This window comes from Crocodylus siamensis, chromosome 1 (assembly GCF_052110815.1).
Source record: "Crocodylus siamensis isolate JL-2025a chromosome 1, ASM5211081v1, whole genome shotgun sequence".
Lineage (NCBI taxonomy): Eukaryota > Metazoa > Chordata > Crocodylia > Crocodylidae > Crocodylus > Crocodylus siamensis.
Window position 1 is genome coordinate 426,693,955 of NC_143395.1, and position 23,071 is coordinate 426,717,025.

The window sequence follows — 23,071 nt, forward strand, 5'->3', positions numbered from 1 at the left end:
ACTACTGTTGCAGATTACCTCTGACTATTATAACCATTTTGACCTTTATTTTTTAATACTTGTATCTGTAAGTGACTTAAAGCAAACTAATAATGAAAAATGAAATCAAACATACGTTATTCATAACAATATCTTTTCCATTATGAATTTATGAACTTATGTAACTGATGGATATATCCTTTTTGGTTGTTATGTATTGTTTTTTGGTTTAAGTGTTGGGTGTAGTATTAGATGCATAGTATTTTTATTATTTTTTCCAAAGAGGTGGTATAGGTTTGATAGTTTTTTATATTCATCATTTTCTTTAGGAATGATTTAATACTTATTAAGGTGTGTCCATGCTGGTGGCTTTATTTAATTGACATAGGACATGTCTACATGTGCATTAATGCACTTTTCCTAATGTACTTTAAATTTAGTACCTCCACTGTGAGGTCTGGGGGGTGAGGAGGGGAAGGGAGGGGACACTTTTAATTAGAGTGGCTGTCTGAGCTTGTTGAATGAGCTTTAGTTAAAGCACCCTTGATACACAGGATGCAGAGGCTGGCTGGAGTACAGTAATTACCAAGCTCCAGTAGACTCAGCTGATCGAGCCCACTCCAATGCACCGTAATGACACCATGTCAGTACAGCTTCCAGGCTCATGTACAGGCACCCTGAGGTACTTAATTAATCCCATGAGGCTACCAAATGCTCAGTAGTGCAAGTACATGCATTTTAGGTGATGCTTAATGTGTGGTACACTATTTTACTGAGTATTAGAATAATACTCAGTAAAATGGCTTTTTTATGCAACACTTTAATGTGCATTAAAACAAGCTAGTGTGCATTAAAGTGCACAGGTAGATATGCCCATATTCTATGTAATCATTAAATAAATCATCAAAACAAATTTCCAATTTGTTCTGTTGGGTGAACACTCTGCTTTCCAACAATTTAATGGAGAGAGGATAAACTTTTCAACATGTGCGAGGGTTTCCTTTCATGCCAGTGGTGTGGCTCTTAATGGGTTTTCCTACACTTTCCGAGGATTCGCTTTTCTTGGAATACTGGGTCATTTATTAATATTTAGTTCTAAATTTCTTTGCTGCTTCAGAAAGCCCCAGTGCTTATCTGGGGTAAGTTGAAAACCATCCATCACAGCTCTTATCTGGCAAGATTCAGTGCTCTGGACTGCCTGTAAATGGAATTAATACTTATTCTGAGTTTATGTTTTTCTGAAGCATGTCTAAGAAGTCTCTAAGTGTCTAAGAACTCAAGAAGTCTATGGGCCAACGAGAGGCAAAGCGCTGCTCGACCTGGTACTGGTTGCTGGGGATGACCTAATCGGCGACCTAGTGATCGATGGGAAATTGGGTGACAGTGACCATGAGCTGATCACCTTCACCATCCGCCGTAAAGCTGGCAAGTCAGTCAGCAACACAGAAGTCCTTGACTTCAAAAATGCCGACTTTGACAAGCTCAGGAGGCTTGTCAGTCAGGCCCTCAGGAACCATGACCCCAGGGAGATGGGAGTTCAAGAAAAGTGGTTGCTCTTCAAGGGAGCTATCCTCAATGCACAAGCTAAGTCTATTCCATCTCGAAGGACAGGCAGCAAGAGGGCTCAGCAGCCCCCCTGGCTCTCCAGGGACCTAGCAGGCCTCCTAAGACTAAAAAGAAAAGCCTACAAAGGATGGAGGATGGGCTTCATCTCCAAAGAGGATTATTCTGCACTGGTCTGGTCCTGCAGGGAGCAAACCGGGAAAGCCAAGGCTGCAACTGAACTCCAACTAGCTTCAAGCATCAAGGACAATAAAAAGTCCTTTTTCAGATATGTGGGGAGCTGGAGGAAAAGCAAGGGCAATGTTGGACCCCTGCTAAACCAGATGGGGCAACTGACAACTGACGCCCAGGAAAAAGCCAACCTATTAAATAGGTACTTTGCGTCAGTCTTTCATCAGTCCCACGGGACGCCCATGCCTGCTATGGGACAGGGAGATCCGGGTGATGGGGATCCCCTGCCCTCCATCAGTGCTGACCTCGTGAAGGAACACCTTGAGAAGCTGGATACCTTCAAGTCAGCCGGCCCTGACAATCTGCACCCCAGGGTACTCAAGGAGCTGGTGAGCGTCATAGCCCAGCCCCTGGCACGGGTCTTCGAGAGCTCCTGGCGCTCTGGTGTAGTGCCCGAAGACTGGAAGAAGGCCAATGTGGTGCCGATCTTCAAGAAAGGGAGGAGAGTGGATCCGGCTAACTACAGGCCCATTAGCGTGACTTCTATCCTGGGGAAGATCTTAGAAAAGTTTATTAAGGAGTCCATCCTTGAGGGACTGGCCCAGGCTAACATCCTAAGGGATAGCCAGCATGGGTTTGTTGCGGGTAGGTCTTGTTTGACCAATCTCATTTCCTTCTATGACCAGGTGACCTATCACCTGGACAAGGGAGAAGAGATTGATGTCATATATCTTGACTTCAAAAAAGCCTTTGATCTGGTATCCCATGATCACCTCTTGGCCAAACTGCCCAGTTGTGGCCTTGGCTCCACCACGATCCGCTGGCTGGGAAACTGGCTCCATGGTCGGACCCAGAGGGTTGTGATTGATGGCAGTCACTCATCGTGGTGCCCTGTGACCAGTGGGGTCCCTCAAGGCTCTGTCCTGGGACCCATCCTGTTCAACATCTTCATTAACGATGTGGACACTGGAGTCAGGAGTGGACTGGCCAAGTTCGCCGATGACACCAAACTTTGGGGCAAAGGATCCACGCCAGGTGAAAGGCGGGTAATCCAGGCTGACCTGGACAAGCTCAGCAAATGGGCAGACGAGAACCTCATGGTGTTTAACACCGAAAAATGCAAGGTTCTCCACCTTGGGAGGAAAAACCTGCAGCATCTTTACAGGCTCAGCAGTGCTACGCTGGCTAGCACTACAGAAGAAAGAGACTTGGGGGTCATCATTGACCACAAGATGAACATGAGCCTGCAATGCGATGCTGCGGCTAGTAAAGCGACCAAAATGCTGGCTTGCATCCATATATGCTTCTCGAGCAAATCCCGGGACGTCATTCTCCCCTTGTACTCGGCCTTGGTGAGGCCGCAGCTGGAGTACTGCGTCCAGTTTTGGGCTCCACAATTCAAAAAGGATGTGGAGAAGCTGGAGAGAGTCCAGAGGAGAGCCACGCGCATGATCAGAGGTCAGGAAAACAGATCTTACGATGACAGGCTGAGAGCCACGGGACTCTTTAGCCTGGAAAAGCGCAGGCTCAGGGGTGATCTGATGGGCACCTATAAGTTTATCAGGGGTGACCACCAGGATCTGGGGGAACGTGTGTTCACCAGAGCGCCCCAAGGGATGACAAGGTCGAACGGTCACAAACTCCTGCAAGACCGTTTCAGGCTGGACATAAGGAAGAATTTCTTTCCTGTCCGAGCCCCCGAGGTCTGGAACAGTCTGCCAGCGGAGGTGGTTCAAGCACCTACATTGAACACCTTCAAGAGTAAACTGGATGCTTATCTTGCTGGGATCCTATGACCCCAGCTGACTTCCTGCCCTTTGGGCAGGGGGCTGGACTCGATCTCCCGAGGTCCCTTCCAGCCCGAATGTCTATGAAATCTGTGAAAATAACAGTGTCAGCGAAGTGTCTGCAACAGGAAGATTTAGGCAGAGTGCTCATTTGGTTACTACCATCCTGCACCCTCCATGCAACAGCATTTGGGGTTGGTTTGTTTTGTCTTGCAGATGAAGTAATGTGTATATCCTGTAATGTAGCTGCATTAATTGATCCTTGTATCAGATCATAGTATCATAGTAGGTAGGGTCGGAAGGGACCTAAGCAGATCATCAGGTCCGAGCCCCTGCCCCAGGTGGGAACCGGTGCTGGGGTCATATCACCCCAGCCACGTATCTGTCCAAATATTGTTCTACAAGGTATCGACAGCGCCTCTTGCTCAACTAAATCTAAATTCACTATGTAACCATTATTTTCCTGACGCTAAAAGGTTATAAATCACGTTCAATATTTCAGACAGTTTCTTTAATTTTGCACAGGCTTTTTTCCCCCCAAACTAAAGGCTGCTAAACTAATTAGTTACTGTCTTAAGGGAATTGTGGGAGTCCTCAAAATACAAAATAACATCGTTAGCATATAGTGCAGCCCTGTGTCAAGTCTCCACCATTTTTATTTCTTCATCACTGTGGTTGGATAAACTGTTCCAAGGCCGATCCGATAAAGCCCAGAGGAGACAGAAGACGTATTTGACTGATACCCCTAGAAAGAATGAAACTTCTGATTTGTATCCATTAATTCGCATCTTCACTGTCAGACATAGCAAGTTATATCTAATTCTGTCTTGTTCCAAGACGGTCATCCAGGAATTCTGCTTTAGTGAGTTAAAAGCTCTCTTACCACATAAAATATATATTAGCCCTTCTTTGATCAGAGCAGACCATCATCCATTAGAACTCAGAACTGTTCTGCTCCTTTAACATATGTTCCAGCGTCCCTAATGTTTCCTGCTTCATTAGGGATTCCTTAACATTACTGCTAATATGATTCTGATTATAAATTGTGGCACTGATTAGCGAGAACTCACTTAGGCTCACATCCCTTCTGTTCCACCTATTCCAGCGTCTGAGGCCGGTTGGTTTCTTGCATTTTCCACCCTTTGGGAATCCTTTATCTATTTTTTTTGGCTTGACTACCTGTGGTATGTTCTTTCTTCTTAATGCCTTGGTTTGACAACGTGGGCCCCTGGCAGACATTAATATAATGGTGCAACTGTATATGTATTCATCTTGGGGTACACAGCCCAACTGTGGGGTCCTGTACTGTGGCCTGTTATTGAAGCACCTAGCAGTAGAGTACCTTCCAGGATGTAATGCATCATGGATTAAACCTGAAGCACCACTGTAATGCTGCTGCAAAAAAAGCAAGTGCAGTTTTATGCTGCATTGACAGAAGCATTGTGTGAAAGACATGCGAGGTTATAGCACCACTCAACTCGGTGGTGGTTAGGGGCTGCATCCGGAGCACTGCTTCTCATTTTGGTCACCGTATTATACGAGGGATGTAAAGAAACTGAAGGTGATCCGCAGGCAAACGATGAGGCTGATAAAGGGTTTGGCATTCAAACTAAACCAGGAAAGGTTGAGACAATTGAACACTAGTGTAACTAAGGCAGCGACTGGATCAACAGCCCTGATTGCTGGCTTGTGTGTGTGTGGGGCGGGGGGGGTGTGGATAACAGTCACAGCTGCTGCCAGCTGGCTGCATGGTCAGCAACAAGACCCAGAGCCACCAAACTGCCCCGTTATGCCTCTGCAATTTTGGCGAGTTTAGTCTGGAGAAAAAAGGATTAATATTGGAAGGTTGCCATCAGGGAGAAGAGGAACTTTTTCCCTTGCTACAGAGGGCAGGACACAAGAAAATAGGGTTGTACTGCAGAAAAGCATAGAAATATAGAATTGTAGAAACTTAGGCCTGGAGGGGACTGTGGACCTCAAGAGGTCACATCTAGTCCACCCCCTGCCCCAAGCAGGACCAGCCCCAACTACATCATCCCAGACAAGGCTTTGTCGAGTCAAGCCTTAAAAACCTCCCGTGATGGAGACTACACCACCTCTGTCTGGGTAAACTGGTCCAGTGCTTCACCACCCTCCTCGTGACAGAGTTTTTCCTAATATCCAGCCTCAGCTTTTCTTGCTGCAGCTTGAGCCCATTGCTCCTTGTCCTGTCATCTGCCCTCAGTGAGAACAGCCCAGCTCCATCCTCTTTGCAGCCCCCTTGCAGGGAGGTGACGGCTGCTATTCAATCCCCCTCGGTCTTCTCTTCTCCAGACTAAATCAGCCCAGTTCCCCCAACCTCTCCTCACCAGTCCTGTGCCCCAGCCCACCAGCCATCTTCATTGTCCTCTGCTGGACTCTCTCCAATGTGTCCACATCCTTTCTGTAGTGGGGATCACAGCTGGACACAGGACTCCACATGTGGCCTCCCCAGTGCTGAATAGAGGGAAGAATCACTGCCCTCGATTTGCTGGCACCGCTCCTCTCAACGCAGCCCAGGATGCCGGTCACCTTCCTGGCATTAAGAGCCCACTGCTGGCTCCTGTTCAGCTTCTTGTCTCCTGTCCCCCCCGGTCCTTTTCTGCAGAGCTGCTGCCCGGCCTGTTGCCCCAGCCTGTGCTGGTGCAGGGGATTGTTCCCTCCTCAGTGCTGGACTTTGCACTTGTCCTTGTTGAACCTCATGAGATTTCTTTTGGCCCAGTCCTCCAATTACACTAGGTCTCTCTGAATCCTGTTCTCCAACCTATCTACTGCTCCCCCCAGCTTGGTTTCACCTACAAAGTTGCTGAGGGTGCACTGCATCCCATCTCCTAGGTTGCTGATGATGACATCGAACAAAACTGACCCAGAGAGTCCAGCGGAGGACAATGAAAATGGTTAGGAGAATGGGGCATGCCACTGATAACGAGAGGCTGAGGGTACTAGGCTGATTTAGTCTGGAGAAGAGAAGACTGAGGGGGATTGGACAGCAGCCGTCACCTCCCCGCAGGGGGGCTGCAAAGAGGATGGAGCTGGGCTGGTCTCAGTGGGGGCAGATGACAAGACAAGGAGCAATGGGCCCAAGCTGCAGCAAGGGAAGTTGATGTTGGATATTAGGGAATATTTTTTCATGAGAGTAGTAAAGCACTGAAACAGGTTACCCAGAGAGGTGGTGGCATCTCCATCCTTGGAATTTTGAAGACGTAGTTAGACAGAGCCTTGTTTGGGATGATGTACTTGGGGCTGATCTGCTTTGAGCAGGGGGTTAGATTAGATGTGACCTCCTGAGCTCCCTTTAACCCTCACATGCTGTGATCTTGGGGTTTGATGCCTATTGTCACCTTTGTGTAACGGCCATTGTGGCAAAGTAGTGTCCACAGTGAACTAAGAAGGTCTTAGTTACCAGGCCCCATGGCACAGCACTGCTTTCATGTCTACTGCAAGTGGGAATGCACAGAGACCCTTAAAGGAGTGAATGTACTTGTTTCCGCTCCACTTGACAGCTGAATATAACATCAGGACTCTGCAGTTAGGAGAAGGACCTGAGGCAGTTGCAGTGGCACCTGAGAGCATATAAAACAGGGCAGGATGTTCCCCTCATACAAGAACTCTTCCCTTTAGTGGGGGAAAATGAAGAGCTACAAGAATGAAGAGATTAAGTCATGGAATGGATTAAAATTTCTCACGAAGGCTAAGTTTAAAAGAGATCCAAGCAATAATAACTGAAGACTTGATGGTGATGGTTGTTGGAGGAACACCAAGAAACGTGACTGACATCTTTCTAGTGCTCCCTCCTCACCTGTTGAGTTGTAGAAACGAATGTGAGTGCCATGTCCCAGGAGAGCATCTTGAGACTCTCACTGAGTTGCAGTATTGCCAAGGCTAACGTTGGATACTGCGCAATGCATAAAGATGTATTTGTTTAATTCATGTGATTGATTCCACTTAGTAGAAAGATAAGTTGTTATCCCCTCTGTTTCAATACCAGAGAAATCAAACACTGATTTTGATTCCTCTGCTGTCGTGAAGGTAAGCTGGCCCACTGTAAAATAATTCTTCATCTTAAGTTACTCTGACTAGTACAGTGATGAAGAACTGTTGTACCACTTAGCCAGAGTCAAAACCAATATATTTTGGTTTTGTTTATTCATAAATTAATTTTGGCCTCATACAATTTATATTTGGCTCATGACAAATCTAACACACCAGATGTTGTGAATTTCTGATGCATTGTTTCTAACTGGCAATGCTTTGTAGTAGTTGCCAAAAAAATCTTTGCATCCTTAAAATATTTAGACTATGAGCTCCATTTTAATGAAATGCTGAATGTGTTTCTCAGCAAATAAATAAGTTGCATTTTAGATTAGCTTTAATTTGCGCTAAGTCATGGAATGGGTTTCTATGTACTTACATGCTTAAAATAACTTTATTATATGTTACATTAGTAGGAAAAATCCAAATTTGACAGCACCTAAAGACTGCTGAAGGCTTCCAGTGATCTGGATCATTTAAGACATCTTCCTTTTAGGAGCTGATGCTAGGTTATCAGTTGCCACAGAGCTGTTTTATCATCAGCATGGTGTACTGCTCTAGAGCTAAAAAGAAATCCATTCTTTTCATTGAAGAGAAATCAGTTGATATTGATATTAATATTTAGGTATCATTCTCTAATGTGCATATATTCTTATTGATGTTCATAGATTCATAGATGCTAGGGTCGGAAGGGACCTCAATAGATCATCGAGTCCGACCCCCTGCATAAGCAGGAAAGAGTGCTGGGCCTACATTACCCCAGCTAGATACACATCTAGCCTTCGCTTGAAGACCCCCAGGGTAGGGGAGAGCACCACCTCCCTTGGGAGCCCGTTCCAGACCTTGGCCACTCGAACTGTGAAGAAGTTCCTCCTAATATCCAATCTAAATCTGCTCTCTTCTAGCCTGTGGCCATTATTTCTTGTAACCCCCGGGGGGGCCTTGGTGAATAAATACTCACCAATTCCCTTCTGTGCCCCCCTGACGAACTTATAGGCAGCCACCAGGTCGCCTCTCAACCTTCTCTTGCGGAGGCTGAAAAGGTCCAGTTTCTCTAGTCTCTCCTCGTAGGGCTTGGCCTGCAGGCCCTTAACCATACGAGTGGCCCTTCTCTGGACCCTCTCCAGGTTATCCGCATCCTTCGTGAAGTGCGGCGCCCAGAATTGCACGCAGTACTCCAGCTGCGGTCTGACCAGCGCCCGATAGAGGGGAAGTATCACCTCCTTGGACCTATTTGTCATGCATCTGCTGATGCACGATAAAGTGCCATTGGCTTTTCTGATGGTTTCGTCACACTGCCGACTCATGTTCATCTTGGAGTCCACTAGGACTCCAAGATCCCTTTCCACTTCCGTGCCACCCAGCAGGTCATTTCCTAGGCTGTAGGTGTGCTGGACATTTTTCCTCCCTAGATGCAGCACTTTGCATTTCTCCTTGTTGAACTGCATTCTGTTGTTTTCTGCCCACTTGTCTAACCTGTCCAGGTCTGCTTGCAGCTGCTCCCTGCCCTCCGGCGTGTCCACTTCGCCCCATAGCTTAGTGTCATCTGCAAACTTGGACAGAGTACATTTCACCCCCTCGTCCAAGTCGCTGATGAAGACATTAAAGAGTATCGGTCCAAGGACCGAGCCCTGCGGGTCCCCACTGCCCACACCCCTCCAGGTCGAAACCGACCCATCCACCACAACTCTCTGGGTGCGACCCTCCAGCCAATTCTCCACCCACCGGACTGTGCAGTCATCCAAGTCACAGCCCCTTAACTTGTTCACCAGTATGGGGTGGGATACCGTATCAAAGGCCTTCCTGAAGTCCAAGTATACGACATCCACCCCTCCTCCTGCGTCGAGGCGTTTTGTAAAAAAAAAAACTACTACTCTGTAGTGTGTCTTTCACTAATCGCCTGAGTTCACTGAAATCAGCTTTCCTAAAGTCCAGCACGTTCACCCTACTAGTTACTTGTTATTTGGATAAATCCCTTCTTGACTTACAATTGTTGAAAGGGCACTACAGCATTATCTAGGTGGAGTCATAGGGTGTGTCTACACATTGCCCTAAGGCGTTGTAGCGATGCATTATGGCGATATAGTGATCACGTGGGTCTATACGTGATCGCCAGCTACGTCGCCATAGTGGCACAGTGCCCGGTTATAGCACTCCGCTACAGTGACATAGTGGCGAAATCTAAGCACGTGCCACACACACGGTACAGTAACCGCCTGTATTGCACCGTGCTTTAGTACTTCCAAAAGGCATTACTTCCAAAAGGAAGTACTAAAGCATGACACTGTAGCATTGCCATGGCTAGATGCGCCCATAGAGTTTGTCTGACATCTGTCTTGACATGTATGTATATACACACATTTTATAGGAATATATTTAATTTCCTTACAACATTAATTAAAAAATAAGTCGTGTCTTTTCCTTAGCAGTGGAACTAAGGTAGTTTGGGTGTGCGTCACTGATGTGGATCATAGTCTTTAGCCCCAAAAGCTACGCTAAACTAGCAGGGCGTATTTAGGTCTCTGTAATATGTGTTTCTTTCCATTTCACAGCCTTCTCATGAATGTCCCAAGTAGCCAAAAGACACATCCAGGTTGGATACTAGACACAGAGGTGTCTCCATGAAGGCACCAGTACTTTAAATGTTTACAACATTATATCTGTATACATGTACAGGTATTACATTTCTGTAGCTTCCTTGATTCGTTTTTTCTTATCTGGTATTGATTGCTTTTGTCCAGTGCTTCTCAACCTTTGCAGACTTGAGGCACCCTCCGCAGCTGCTGGGAAGTGAGCGCTACCCTGTCTGTCTCAACTGAGCTGATTTGTGATGGTGCCTCCCCTTGGTAGAGAGGCTGGGTGATGGTGGTGGGGGAATAGCCAGGCAGGGGCTGTGCTTCTCTGCTCATCTTCTCAGGTCTGATCTCCTCGCATCTTGGGGCACCCTTCATAGGATCCCGCGACACACTTGGGGGCCCCAGCACCCTGGTTGGGAATCACTGCTTCAGTCCTTTTCTTTTCTCACAAATATAGTTTGGGGCAGATGGTGGTGGAACCACAAGGGGCCTAAAAAAATAGGTTATTTAAAGTGACAGTTCAATACTAAATTGAACACTGTATAATGCTGTCACATCTTTGTGTGTCAGCAAGGTCTAGAAATAGTGATTTCATTCTGGGTCAGTCAGAAAAGGGAGCGCCAGACATTGGCTCTCCTCGTACTCCAAAGAAGTAGCTGTAGTATCAAAAAACAAACAAACCAACCAAAAATACCAGCAGTAAAAGTTCTGATTTTAATGTGAGCCACATTTAAATCCTATACCCATTGATATTGTTTTTCGTTTAGTTTTTTTCATTGTTTGTGACTGAAATAATGAGTAGATTGAGTCAATAAATGATTAGATGGATGCCTCTCTAGTAGTGAAAGATATACCAAGGACTGATGGCTGAAAGCCAAAACCAGACAAATCTGCAATAGAAATAAGGCACACATTTTTAACCACAAGTGTGAGTAATTGCTGGAACAAACGACCCGGTGAAGTGGTGACTGTTTATCTCTGGGTGTCTTCAGGTCAAGCCAATACTCATTTCTGGAAGTTAGGCTTTCGCTCAGCACAACTTTGTTTTAATACAGTGGTAAGTAGGTAGACACGGTTCTTTGGGTAAATCCGATATCTTTTATTAGACCGAAAGACCCTGGAGTGCCTGTGTCCTTAGCCCAGCACAGCTACAACCTGCACCCCCGAACCGTGGGAACTTGGTGAAATCTAGCGGTCACTGATGTTCAGGTGGTCGGGCTGCGATGTACTAGTCTCCTCTGATCTTACCCTCTGTAAATCAGACGTCAGCCCTCCCACAGAAATCATTAAAAATGCACAGGAATTTACATAGTCTTTCTTATACACCAGTTTAACTCTTTTAGTGCTGCTCCATTTGCAGTACGGCTTAATGCTTCTCTCCAATTGCATCCTTAGTCGTTCCCTTTGATGGTTTTCCCACTCCTCACAGCTTCCCGCCTCTCTCATTCTTCTCTCACCTCTGAATCTCAGTTTTGTTAGACATAAAAACCAGCTCCCTGGTAGCTCGGAGGATTAGTTAACGTGTCTCATTCAACTGTTTGCATGCAGTCAGTGGGACAGCATCTCTTCGTTCCAGAAATATTCGGAGTTACATGTGCTGCTGCAGCTGTGTGATTCCCCATGAAACGCGGCGCTGTGTGAACCACCAAGGACAACAAAGACCAAATGTCCGAGCCTCAGTCACCGGATGTCTGGAGCCTTGTGCAGCTTGTTTTCAGTGCCTTTGTAGTTCAAGTAATGCGTTAGAAATCATGTAGGCAGCCGTTAATTAAAGGGGAGCCCTGAAGGAAAAACTGGGTGAAATTATTCTCTCTCCAAAAGTCGCTCTGTCTGCATATCAGTATGGAAAGGATTATATTCTGCATTGTATGTTTGTATTTTCCAGAAAGAATGACATATTTTGAAGTATAACTATTGAAGGTACTCCTGCATGTAAGAGGTGGAATACATATCTTTGATTATGTAGCATCATTATGCTGTTTTAAAAACTTTATTTTTGCACCTACCGGTGCTGTTTCTGACTAGTAGGATACAGGGCATGCTTGGCTGCTGCTTTTCATTCTTGATTGTATTCAAATATTTTAAATTGCCTTGAAAAATCTTCAGTTGTGTCACAGCAAAACAATTCATTACCAGGTGCCTTATCTTACCTCAAACATTTTGTAGAATAAAACACCTTGTGAACAGGAGATCCTTGGTCACGTGGCACTTCTGTTTCCTTAGAGACAACAGCAGTGTAGTGCATTAGGATGCCTATTCAGTAGAGAAAGGAAGAGACATTTGCTACAGAGCGCAAAGGTTTGGTGTATTTGCTTCCCTTTCTGTTTTGCTGCTTTAGCTTAAAAGGGTGCGTGGGATCTGTGCATGCTGTCCGGATGCAGGAGCTCGGTGTTAAGGCAGAGTCAACTTCCCCAAATATGCTTTTAAAATGTGACGCTTTTCTGTAATTGTTTGTGGTGCGCTGTTACAGAGGCATGAGCGATGCCAATAAGCAACGCTGGAGCAGGACCATGCTGTCAGGTCGCGTCGTTTCTGTCCACTGTAAACAGATTGCAGTCACAGGTCACAGAGGGACGGTGACGGGCTGTTTTATTGAGCAGTCTTTGAATTGGGAACTTGCTGAAGGGTCCGTGCCCATCGGCTGCCTTAGACCTTCCTAAAAGCGCAAGAACAAAGTCTTTATGAAGTAACATCTCGCTGCATGCCTTGTTCATAGTCACAGTGATTAGGAATAAATCTTTCATCCAACTGGTATTTTGTAGAAAGGAGCAGAGTTTTCAGGGACGTTTTATCATGCCAAGTACTGAATATCATATTCCGCTTTACTAGCAATAGAGATGTTAATGAATCATATTTCTGTCGATGACTAACGATACTATCTGGTATTCCTACTTGCATATCATTGCAGGCAGCAGGCAAGTGTTCCCATATGTTTCCGTATTTGATGGTGTGTGCAAGTAAATGGTATAACAGAACTAATTCATAGTAGAGCACGTTGCAACTGTGCACTAGGATTCACTGGGCTGGGTGTGTGTTCATTACTCACTGTTGTAGAGCTGAGCCATTCTTCCCCAGTAAATTTACCTCTTTGGCACAAATTCCTTTCTAAAATCTGAGCAAACTAGTTATAATACACAGTTACATTGCAGATTGTTTTAACTTTTTAGCATTTTACTTTCTTGCTGATTATTTTATCAGAAGCAATGTATCCTAACCTGTACGTTAGGTGACTAAGAAACATGGTATTATTAAAATAGGTTGTCTAGTAATCACTTCAGTCAAACAGCTATTTTTAACTTTACAACTTTTGAAGAGGGACAAAAATATCAAGACCCTTTCGTATTTATTCCAGTGACAGATGGTTATTCAAAAGCAGGTTGAATGGCAGGAGCTGTTATCCTGCCAATAACAATGAGTGAAATCCACCATCCAAAGATGATAAAAATATCTCCTTCTGGCAGATAGTCTGAGGTTGATGGATTATACACTGGTAACCTAAATTGTTAAATTATTCATTGCTAATTGTTTCTGCCTTCTTCCCCACACAGAGAGCTTTGGGCTGTTACTTAGTAATATTAGGAAAATTAGATATAATTAAAAAATAGATATAAGCTTCATAGGGACTTCTGGGGAAGTTACTTCAAACATGTCTTGTGGGGGAGCAGTGACTGTCTTTCTCAGCCCGTTAACTGTGCTGACTAAAAACCAACCAACTTCCTCCCACCCCAAAACGCACATTGAATAGTTTAGGAACAGGTCCCTAACAGGTATTTTGGGGTTTTTTATCATTTGTAATGAGAAAAGGAACAAAACAATAATCATGGATTAATCTGAATTGGATCACAACTGGGGAAACTGTTAAAAATGCCCTGGAGCTGACGTGATTTGCACCAAAACCGAAGGGCTGTTGCCCACTTCCACGTGCCGGCGGTTCTGCTGTGGGAGGGGATTGCAGCTCCACTTCGGTTTAGTTGTGCTTACTTCCCGGGGCTCCGCTGGAAGGAGTGTGAGCAGTTCTTTAATTTTCCTTTTCTTCTCATAAATACTTGGTCAAAAATTGCAGTCTACGGTGAGAAATTGCTGACTGTCATATGAAAGCTTGTACGTGGCATTTTACAGCAGGCCCTCTGTCTTCCGGGAGCATAGTCACATCCATTATTTTAATACTGTATAATTCCTCAGAAAAACATTTAAAAAGGAAAGTCTGGTTAGCTCAAGGAACTGGAAGCAGGCTGTGAAGCCTCTTGCATCTAGGTCTTTGCCATTTCAGTAATAACCCAAAGGGATTGCTTTGTGAAGGTCGTTACAACAACAGGATGTATGTCATAAAAGAGACTCGGTACTAATTAACCTTCTCGTTGGCACATGCCGCAGGGAAGTGGACTAGCGAATCAGCCACGGAGACTAGTATTTCTTGTCATCGGCAGAAGCTGCCTGTTCGGACCAGCATTTCGGGGATGGCTATGATCATGTTAAGGCCATTTGCAATGACCGCTCCTGAACCGTGCTCCACCTGTGGATGAGGACAGGATTTGAGTCTCCAGAGTTCAGCTATAGTCTGTCTTCTGCCAAAAATAATTTCAGGCTCAATTTAAGAAAACTGCTGGGGAAGAACAACAAGATTCTGCTTTTTCCCTTCTCGGCCCTTCTGAAATGAGTAGGAGCAGCTCCTGAATGGGGACCTGACAGAAAGAAAGCTAAGGAAACAGTTTGTTTGAGGACTTCCTCTGCTGAAAACACTGCTCTTTTAATCTGTCTCTCTTACAGTGCCATAAAAGCTGGGCCTCTGTCGTAAGCACCGATGATGAATAATATTACATGTTTACATTGATGCGTCTTCCTGAAAATGAAGTTCTCACCTTACCATAAAACTGTGGCATGATGTGTCACAGTATCCATTTGGCTTGAATTTAACTTTAAAGATGAACTGTGAAGAAGCATGTTTGCCCTCTTTCTCTTTGACAATAAATAGATGGCCTATTTTCTGTTTTACATTAGAAATATGAGCTACCAATTTCCCACTTCTTGCTGGAGGATTTTGGTAAATGTGTGGAGGATCTTAATGTTGACATCAATGGTGGGGCCTGCAACCCGAGGAGCTGCTCTCCCCGGTTCCCAGAGGAGAGGAACAAGAACCTGAATAGAACAGAAGTGAAGTGGGAAGTGGTTTGAGTCTTTAGCTCCCCTTGGCTGTGTCTACACTTGCATGGAAACCATACTTGAAAACCCATGTGGTTCTACTCTGAGAGGTGACTGTGTATGAAAAAGGATGCTTCTTTACTTAAAACTGATCCCTAGGCATTTGGAGTCGCATTTGCTCACGTGTGTAATAACAATACATGTTGACGACTTTTTTCCTTGTTAATTCTGCGTCTGGGGGAGACGTTGTCAGATTCTGTTCTGACTCATACGTCACCACGAGCGGGGTTACAGCGGCACAGCCTCATCGGAGACGCACGTCAGCCGGGCCTTCAGTGCGTCAGGGGTAATGCCCAAACCATAGAGAGCCCAGTCTGATTCAGACTGTAGGTTAGGTTTGCACCTCTAAAAGAGCAGCCTTCCTTCCTGTAACCTGAAGGGTCATTGAAAACCAATGTTACTAGATCTCAGAAATGCCATTTTTATAGCAACATTTTAGAACAGCGCCACATTTTAAACAATTCAAATAGTTTCTGTTTAAATTGATTTTTAAAGTAGTTTAAAATGTGTGCACCTGAGCCAAAACTGTGGAAGAAGATTTGGTGTTTAATTATTTTTTTTGTTAACCTGTGTTCTGCCCCGGAGCATAGGGTAGGGATTAAGGAGAGCGTTAACTTAGTGTCGCACCTCCACGCTGGCTCCTTAAACATGTCAGGAAGCCATTTACAGTCTGTGAGCTACAGTTCCCTGATCTGTGTAGATCAGTGGTTTTCAACCTTTTTTTGTTTTCTGACCCTTAAAACATTTTGCATGGTGGTGCAGACCCTTTGGAAATTTCAAATGGAGGGGCTGACCCCTATGAATTGTAAGTGTGAGCATTCACATACTTTTGATCACAGTCAGTTTTCGTGGACCTCTTAGACATAATGGTCCATGGGGCCCAAGTGGAAAACCACTGGTGTAGATAAAGGTCCTCCCTTGTTAGGTGGGATGAGGAGACCTCCAGCTTTTGGTACAATCATTTAAAACTTTCAATCGCTAGCTGAGTCGTCCTGCGGCTGGGGGCAAATCAGAATTACGCTGGCTGATTATCGGATCCAGCTGAGCTCTACATGGTATAAGACTCAAAAACAAGAACAAAGGTGGTTTTCTAAAGCCATGGACAGCTGTTACATTTGTAGTAAGAAATATTCCCTTATACTGCTGTAAAAAATGAGTGTACAGCTATTCCAGTGGCTTGCCACAGGGGAAAAACATGGCCATTTTGCAGTGAAATGTTAGCTGTTTTCAACAGCAAAGTGTTGGCAGCACAGTGATTGCTAGCTCCAGAGGGAATGACGCAGTCCTTGAGGGTCCCTGTTGTGAACCGGATGAAATTCTTCCTGGGCAACAGCCATGGCAGGAACCCACCTTCTGAGCCCTGCTGCCATGAACAACATACCTGTTCCCATCACACCAGGAACGTCCCTGGCATGACCTCCAGGTTGAGGGTGGGCACAGAGCAAGAGTTCTTTGCACCAGCCAAGGGCGGGCCGGTGCGCGTGTGCTTTGCTTGGTGCTGTGCAGTGGGGTGAGGCTCGCAGTGGGGCACAGTGCCACGACTCCTGCCAGCCCAAAAGGTTGCTGTGGCACACAATCCCAGCGTGCTGGCTGGCCAAGACTGTGCAAGGTTGGCAGCATGTTATCCCTGTCCCCAGCCTCCCATGGGCTGATGAGGTGGGTCAGTCATGGTGCCAGCACCCAGTAGAGATAATCTCATAGTTTCTAGGGTCAGAAGGGAGTAGATCATGTAGTCTGACCCCCCGCCATGGCAGGAAAGAGTACTGGGGTCAAACGACCCCAGCAAGATGTTCATCTAACCTCCTTTTAAAGTCCCCCAGGGTAGGAGCCAGCACCACTTCTCTTGGAAGTTGGTTCCAAACCCTAGCCGCCCTGACAGTGAAGTCGCGCCTCCTGATGTCTAGCCTAAATCTACTCTCTGCCAGCTTGTGACCGTTATTGCTGGTCACTCCTGGCCAAGGACACTTCCTGCATGCCTCTCCCACTGCAGGCTTGCCTGTGCTGAACCAGTTGGTGAACCGGAGACTGCATGAACAGGGCCTCGGCTGTGGTCTCATGTCCATATGTCCCATTGTGCCCCGACACATGCAGTAGCTGAATGAGCACCCTGAAAAAGCTGTGGCAGGCCCTGACTCTGTGCCAGCAGGTGTACAGCATGCACCAGGGCTGCTGGATCAGGAGCTGCAAGGCGTGCGTGTGGCTGGGATCTGTTGCAGGCTGGATGTGAAACTCAAAAGCCTTTGGCAGTGAAAAGTGACCAGGTGTACTGGCACTGTCCTGTCCCAGTGCGGAGTGGGGCATTGAGGGTGTGGGGAGTCCTTAGGTGGGTGTGCTTCCCTGGGTGGCCAGCCCGCACTTTTATCTGTCCTCAAGAAGCTCCAGGGACAGAGACCACTGCAAACCGTGCTGGGATCCCTGCACACCAGCTGCCCTGGCTGTGGAGGGCTGGCAGGACATACTTTCACCAGGCTCTGCAGCACACCAGCTAAGTAGGCCCTTGAACAGCTGTACACACATTTCTCGTTGCATTTTTGTGGCCTTGAAAATGTCCTGGGAATTCTTCGCATTTGAACTGAACACCTGTCCATACCCGCAGGAGCCGTGCTGGCAGCCGGAAAGAGCAGGAGTGCATTGCTGCTTCTGATCCGTCTCCCACCTTATGTTCACTTGGCCAGATGTTGCTCCTTAGCAATGTTGCTTCTTAGCAGCTCTGCTAGAGGGGCAGCTTAGGAGCGAACTCCTCTTTCGAATGCATATGTACTTAACCAAGGGGGATGAGCCAAAAATGTCCAAATCCTTTTAACGGCAGAGGCTAAAGAAATCATTTTATAGCATATAAACACAGTTTTCTTCTTTTATGTGAGTTTTGCACTGCTGTTTGCCTGAGGTGATGATGTATGGCGCGCAATGATATGTTGGGACCAGCTGGTGGTACTGTGCAAATTAAATTGTTCTGAGCACTTGTCTCCCAATACATGCAGAAGCATGGTCAGGTACAACTCATTTACCTTTTTATAAGCACAATATTAGCATTCTTCCACTCCTTGGAAAATTCCCCAGTGTTCCAAGACTAATTGAAAATCAGCATTAATGGTGCAGAGAACTCCCGGGCTAGCCCTTCCAAAGCTCCTGGAGGCACAGCGTCTCAAACTACTAATTTAAAAATATAGCCGCTGCTGCTTAACATTCTCCAGCTCCTCTTGGAATGGAAAGTGTTTCATCATCATCTTGTGATAAAAATATATCACTCAGCTTTTTGTTTCTTACAGAACAAAATAGTCATTGAACACTTCTTTCTTTTGCATTACTGTTGAGAGCTCTACCATTTCCATCTGATAATGCACCAAAACCTATGGGGGAGGATTCCTTTTGTTTCTCATACACCTAAATGTGCCCTTAGCTGTGCTGGCCATAGATTTCTCCATGCATCCTCTTGGGTTTTTATCAATTTAATTCTCATTATCTTCCCTCCTTTTTTCCATTTTTTTCTTCTTTTTACATAGCAATAATGCCCCCCACTTTTGCCTACTCGATCCTTCCTAAATAGATTTTAACCATTGATTTTTAATGCTCTATTTGTATAAATCTTTCTGCCCTCCCAGCTCTTAGAACCCTCTAGGCTGCATTTTCAGAATAGTAAATTCATGATTCAGACAAAAAACCCCAGAGGAATGGATTTTGCTCCAAGCTCCTTATTTGCATCCTTTCCAATTTCAGCATCCTCCTTTAATTGTGAACCCCAAACTGGACGTAGTATTCCAGTCCTGCTCCTGTCAGATGCAGACGTAGTGCAGCCTTCTCTGCACCTTCTCAATATTCTCCTATTTATACATCTGAAAATTACATTATCCCTTTTGGCCACAGAATCACACTGAGAGGTCACATTCAGTTGATTAACCACCATGACCCTCTCATCTTTTACAAAGTCGTTAGAATCATAGAAAATTCAGGCTGGAAGGGACCTCAGGAGGTCATATCTAGTCCAACCCTGCTCAAAGCAGGACCAGCCCCAACTATGTCATCCCAGCCAGTCGTCGTTTCCCAAGTTAGAGTCCCTGTCCTTTAAATATGCATTTGTTTGTTTATTATATATGTATTGCATTTATTATAAATAATGCTATTTATAAATTATTGCATAAAATAATTGTATGACACTACATATATTTGTAAATAAATATGTATAAATGGGAGAATATTTCCATTGTGACTTTGCTTTCATTAAAATACAGTGTTAGTTTATACCAAGCTTACCATGAGTTTCTTATCCTTCTGTATTAGGGACCTGTTTTCCTCAGTGCCAATGCTCCAATCTTTTAATCTCTTGCAAACTTAGCCAGTAATGATTCTTTGTTTTCTTCCTGGTCATCCCTTAATTATTCAATAGCTTGGAACAAAGAACCGATCTCTGTAGGACCTTACTTCAACATAGCTGTTCAGCATTGATTCCCCATTGATTATTACTTTTTGAGACCTCTCCGCTGGTTTTTATCCAGTTAGTGTGTGCCATGTTCATTTTGTAATGTCCTGGTTTCTCTCTCAAAACGTCATGAATAACCAATCCATATGCACCATGGAAATGTATTACGTCAGCAGTAATGCTTAAAGTCTAGGCTTCCATTCTAGGAAAAAGGCTGTGATACTGCATCCCTCTGTCTTTCACAGGCAAGCTTGTCTGCTGGTTGTGAACTGCTGTTTTTGAATAGGATTCCCTTCTGTTTGCTCTCCCTCAGTGCTAGGTATTGAATAAATATACTGCATCGGTGCAGTAATCTAATTAGTGTATTCAGGCTGGCAGTTTGCAGAAGAGAGCAGAAAATCAATATTTAGATTGGAACAGTAAATAATGGGTCTTATTGATAAATAATACTCTACTGAAGAGGAAAAGTCATCCTTTTGACTTCCTCCTACCTAGTGATAAATGTAATTAATGCACAAGAGCTCACGTGATAGGTAAGGCTAAGAAATGTATCTCTTATACAGAGGATGCATCTACACGTGCAATTAATGCAAAGCAATAAACTCTGGAGCTGTTTGAGCTGCAGCACGCAGCTCCTGGGCACATTGCTGCTGTCCCAGGCACTGGTAAGTAGACAATCTGAGCAGGAGTAGAGCAGGCCCAGGATGGCAACAGGCTCAGGGGATCAGCCCCAGGCTCTGTGTGATGGCAGAGGAGCTGGCTGGGGCACGGGAGTGCTGAAAGCGTGGAGCCATGTGGCTAGGTGGCAGGCAGGAGTCCGGCCCCCCTACTCCATGCACAATTGATGCTTGCGGTCACTGTCCATGTGTGTATTTCATCACAGTTAATTTCTCTGCTACAAGATAGCACTGTCCTCAATGGTACTATCATACGGCAGAGTTAATTAATTTATTGCGCCTAATAGCAGCGCACGTGTATATGGTGATACTTTACTGCAGAGTTAATTAGTCTACTCCTCAGTAAAGCTCATGTGTAGATGCACCCAGAGTACAAACATATAAGTATAGGAAATGCTTGAAAGGAATATTCACCCTTCAAGTTCCTTGTTAGCGAGTAGTGTTTTCATCTGACCTACTAATGTCCAGGTCGATCCATTTCAAAGTGAGTGGCTGATGGAATTAAGGCAAACATTGTGGAAAGCATTTCAAGCCGTTAAACTCAGGCATCCAGCGTGGGTAAGAGAGACTATTGGTTAAGAAATTTTGAAGCCTTTTTATTTTAAAAGCTATTTGCACTGCTGTAAGCCCAATAGACTGCATTTCATGAAACTCTCTGAGCACATCCACACACACAAGCATGTGCGCTTGCAGCAGCTCAAATAGAAATGGTGCAAATTTGAGCTGGGGCTTTTTGCCTCAGCGCACGTGCTCAGATATGCAAATTGTGCCACTTGGGGCAAAATAACCCTGCCTGGCTCCTCCCAGAGCTGTACCCAGGGGGAGTTGGAGCCCAGGGCCAGCGCCTGTGCTGTCCCCAGCAGCATAGAAAGCTGCCCTGGCAAGTATCTCATGGCTACTCGCTCTCAGGAGCTTCTGGGGCCCAGCCAGTTGGTACCTGGGAACACGACCCCCTGTGCCAGGTGGACTGCTGAAGCAGCCCTGAGAGTTCCCTGCTGCCTCCATCCACTGCAGGGGTCTGGCAGTGGGGGCTGCTGCCTGGCTGTGACCTGCTGTGCACCTGCCAGGCCTGGATGGGGACTGCACAGCCAGTAGAGGCATCAGCCCCTCTGGGCCAGCTGCCACTGGACTGTGGCTGCAGAGTTGGCCTCTGTGCAGCACTGCTGCCATGTGTGCCCCTGCCTGGCCATCTGGGCAGCTATCTCCCGGAAGATGTTCTTGATAACCATAGTATTTATTTGCAGGGAATGAGGTCCCAGTATGTCCAGGATGCTGGGTCTTCTGAGCACCTGGCTGTCATGTATCGTTTTGGTGCATCTTGCACAGGTCTTTGTGAAATTGCCTCTGGTCAATCAAGGCTGTATTAAGGGGACTAGTATCTCTGGTGGTTGGCATTTACGTGCTTCTTCCTTTTCATTGCCCACTGGGAGTGTGTGGATGCTTTCAGAAACTACTACAGTTTTTGGAAGTCAGCTATTATTTCAGACACACTAGTTGGTTTTCTGTCTGTGGGTAAGCCACAGTATCAATAGCCTCACAAAACACCACATCAAAAATTAACTCAGCAGCACCAAGCTGGTGTGCCACAGACCCGGAGCAATGTTAGCTAAACAGGCACTGAGAACCAGGAGATAAGCTCCTGGCAGGCCTAGCAACAAACCCATGCAACGGCGAAGTCTGTGCACAAAACTACGAGAGCGGGGTCGTTTGCAGCGTGCATGTTCATTGGGCAGGCTTGGCTACATAGATGAGCTCAGATATGGGTACACAGCTGTATATCCATGCACGTGGGGATGACGGGGCACTAGGAGACTGAGGAGGCCAGGGCTTTATTGCATACCGGCTGCTCCATAGTGTCTGCCTGCATGCGTGCTCTTATGCTGACAAATGACGGTGGGCCTGCAGTAGCATAGTCTGCTTTCACTAGGGGCTAAGCTGCCTTTTTTTAACTCAGGGTTGTCAAGCTCTCCCTGTGCCCCGTCCTGGACCCAGACTATGGACCGCCAGTGGTTGGGTTAGCAGCCTCTTGCAGCGGCAGAGTTGGCACAAGCTGCAGTGGTAGCAGGGCTTTTTCAACACAGCCCTCGCTCGCTCCCCTGCCTCCAAGAGCCATGTCTGAGTCTGTGGCAGGTCCATGCCCCCAAATTCCCTGGGCGCCAGTAACCCCATCGGCCTGATGGAGTGGCTTTGCAGGCCAGATCCAGCCTCTGGGCGGTGTGTTTAATCAGCACCCCTTGTTTAACTCATTAACCGCATTGCAGTACTGTCAAAGGAGCTCTCTCATTGTGGTTGGCCGCACACAAACTTGTTCTTTATCCTGAAACAGCCAGACAGTATGTCTACTAGATGGGGGTATTCCTTCTTCTTCATGGAGCGTAATTAACTCCTACCCTTGGGGGAACTTCTTTTTTGTACTCTCTTGCAGAAACCAACCTACGGCACATGACTGTACCTTGTTTATTGTAAAAACAGATTGCCTAGTGTTCCCAGAATAAAATATGGGAAACAGGTCACGATCATATTCCGTATGAAAAGGGCTGACGCATCAAACTGGAAAGGGATAAAATTTCACATGATTGTTCATACAGTTCTCCCAAAGGACTTCTAAGAGTAGTGAAGTTAAGAAATATCGTTACTCTGTTTCCATTAAAT

General features: G+C 45.8%; 1 protein-coding gene across 9 annotated transcripts in view; it reads left to right on the top strand.

The window, feature by feature from the left end:
• The window catches only part of DTNB (dystrobrevin beta), a 367,922-nt gene that overhangs the window by 163,919 nt on the left and 180,932 nt on the right, over positions 1-23,071 (top strand). The window lies entirely within an intron of this gene.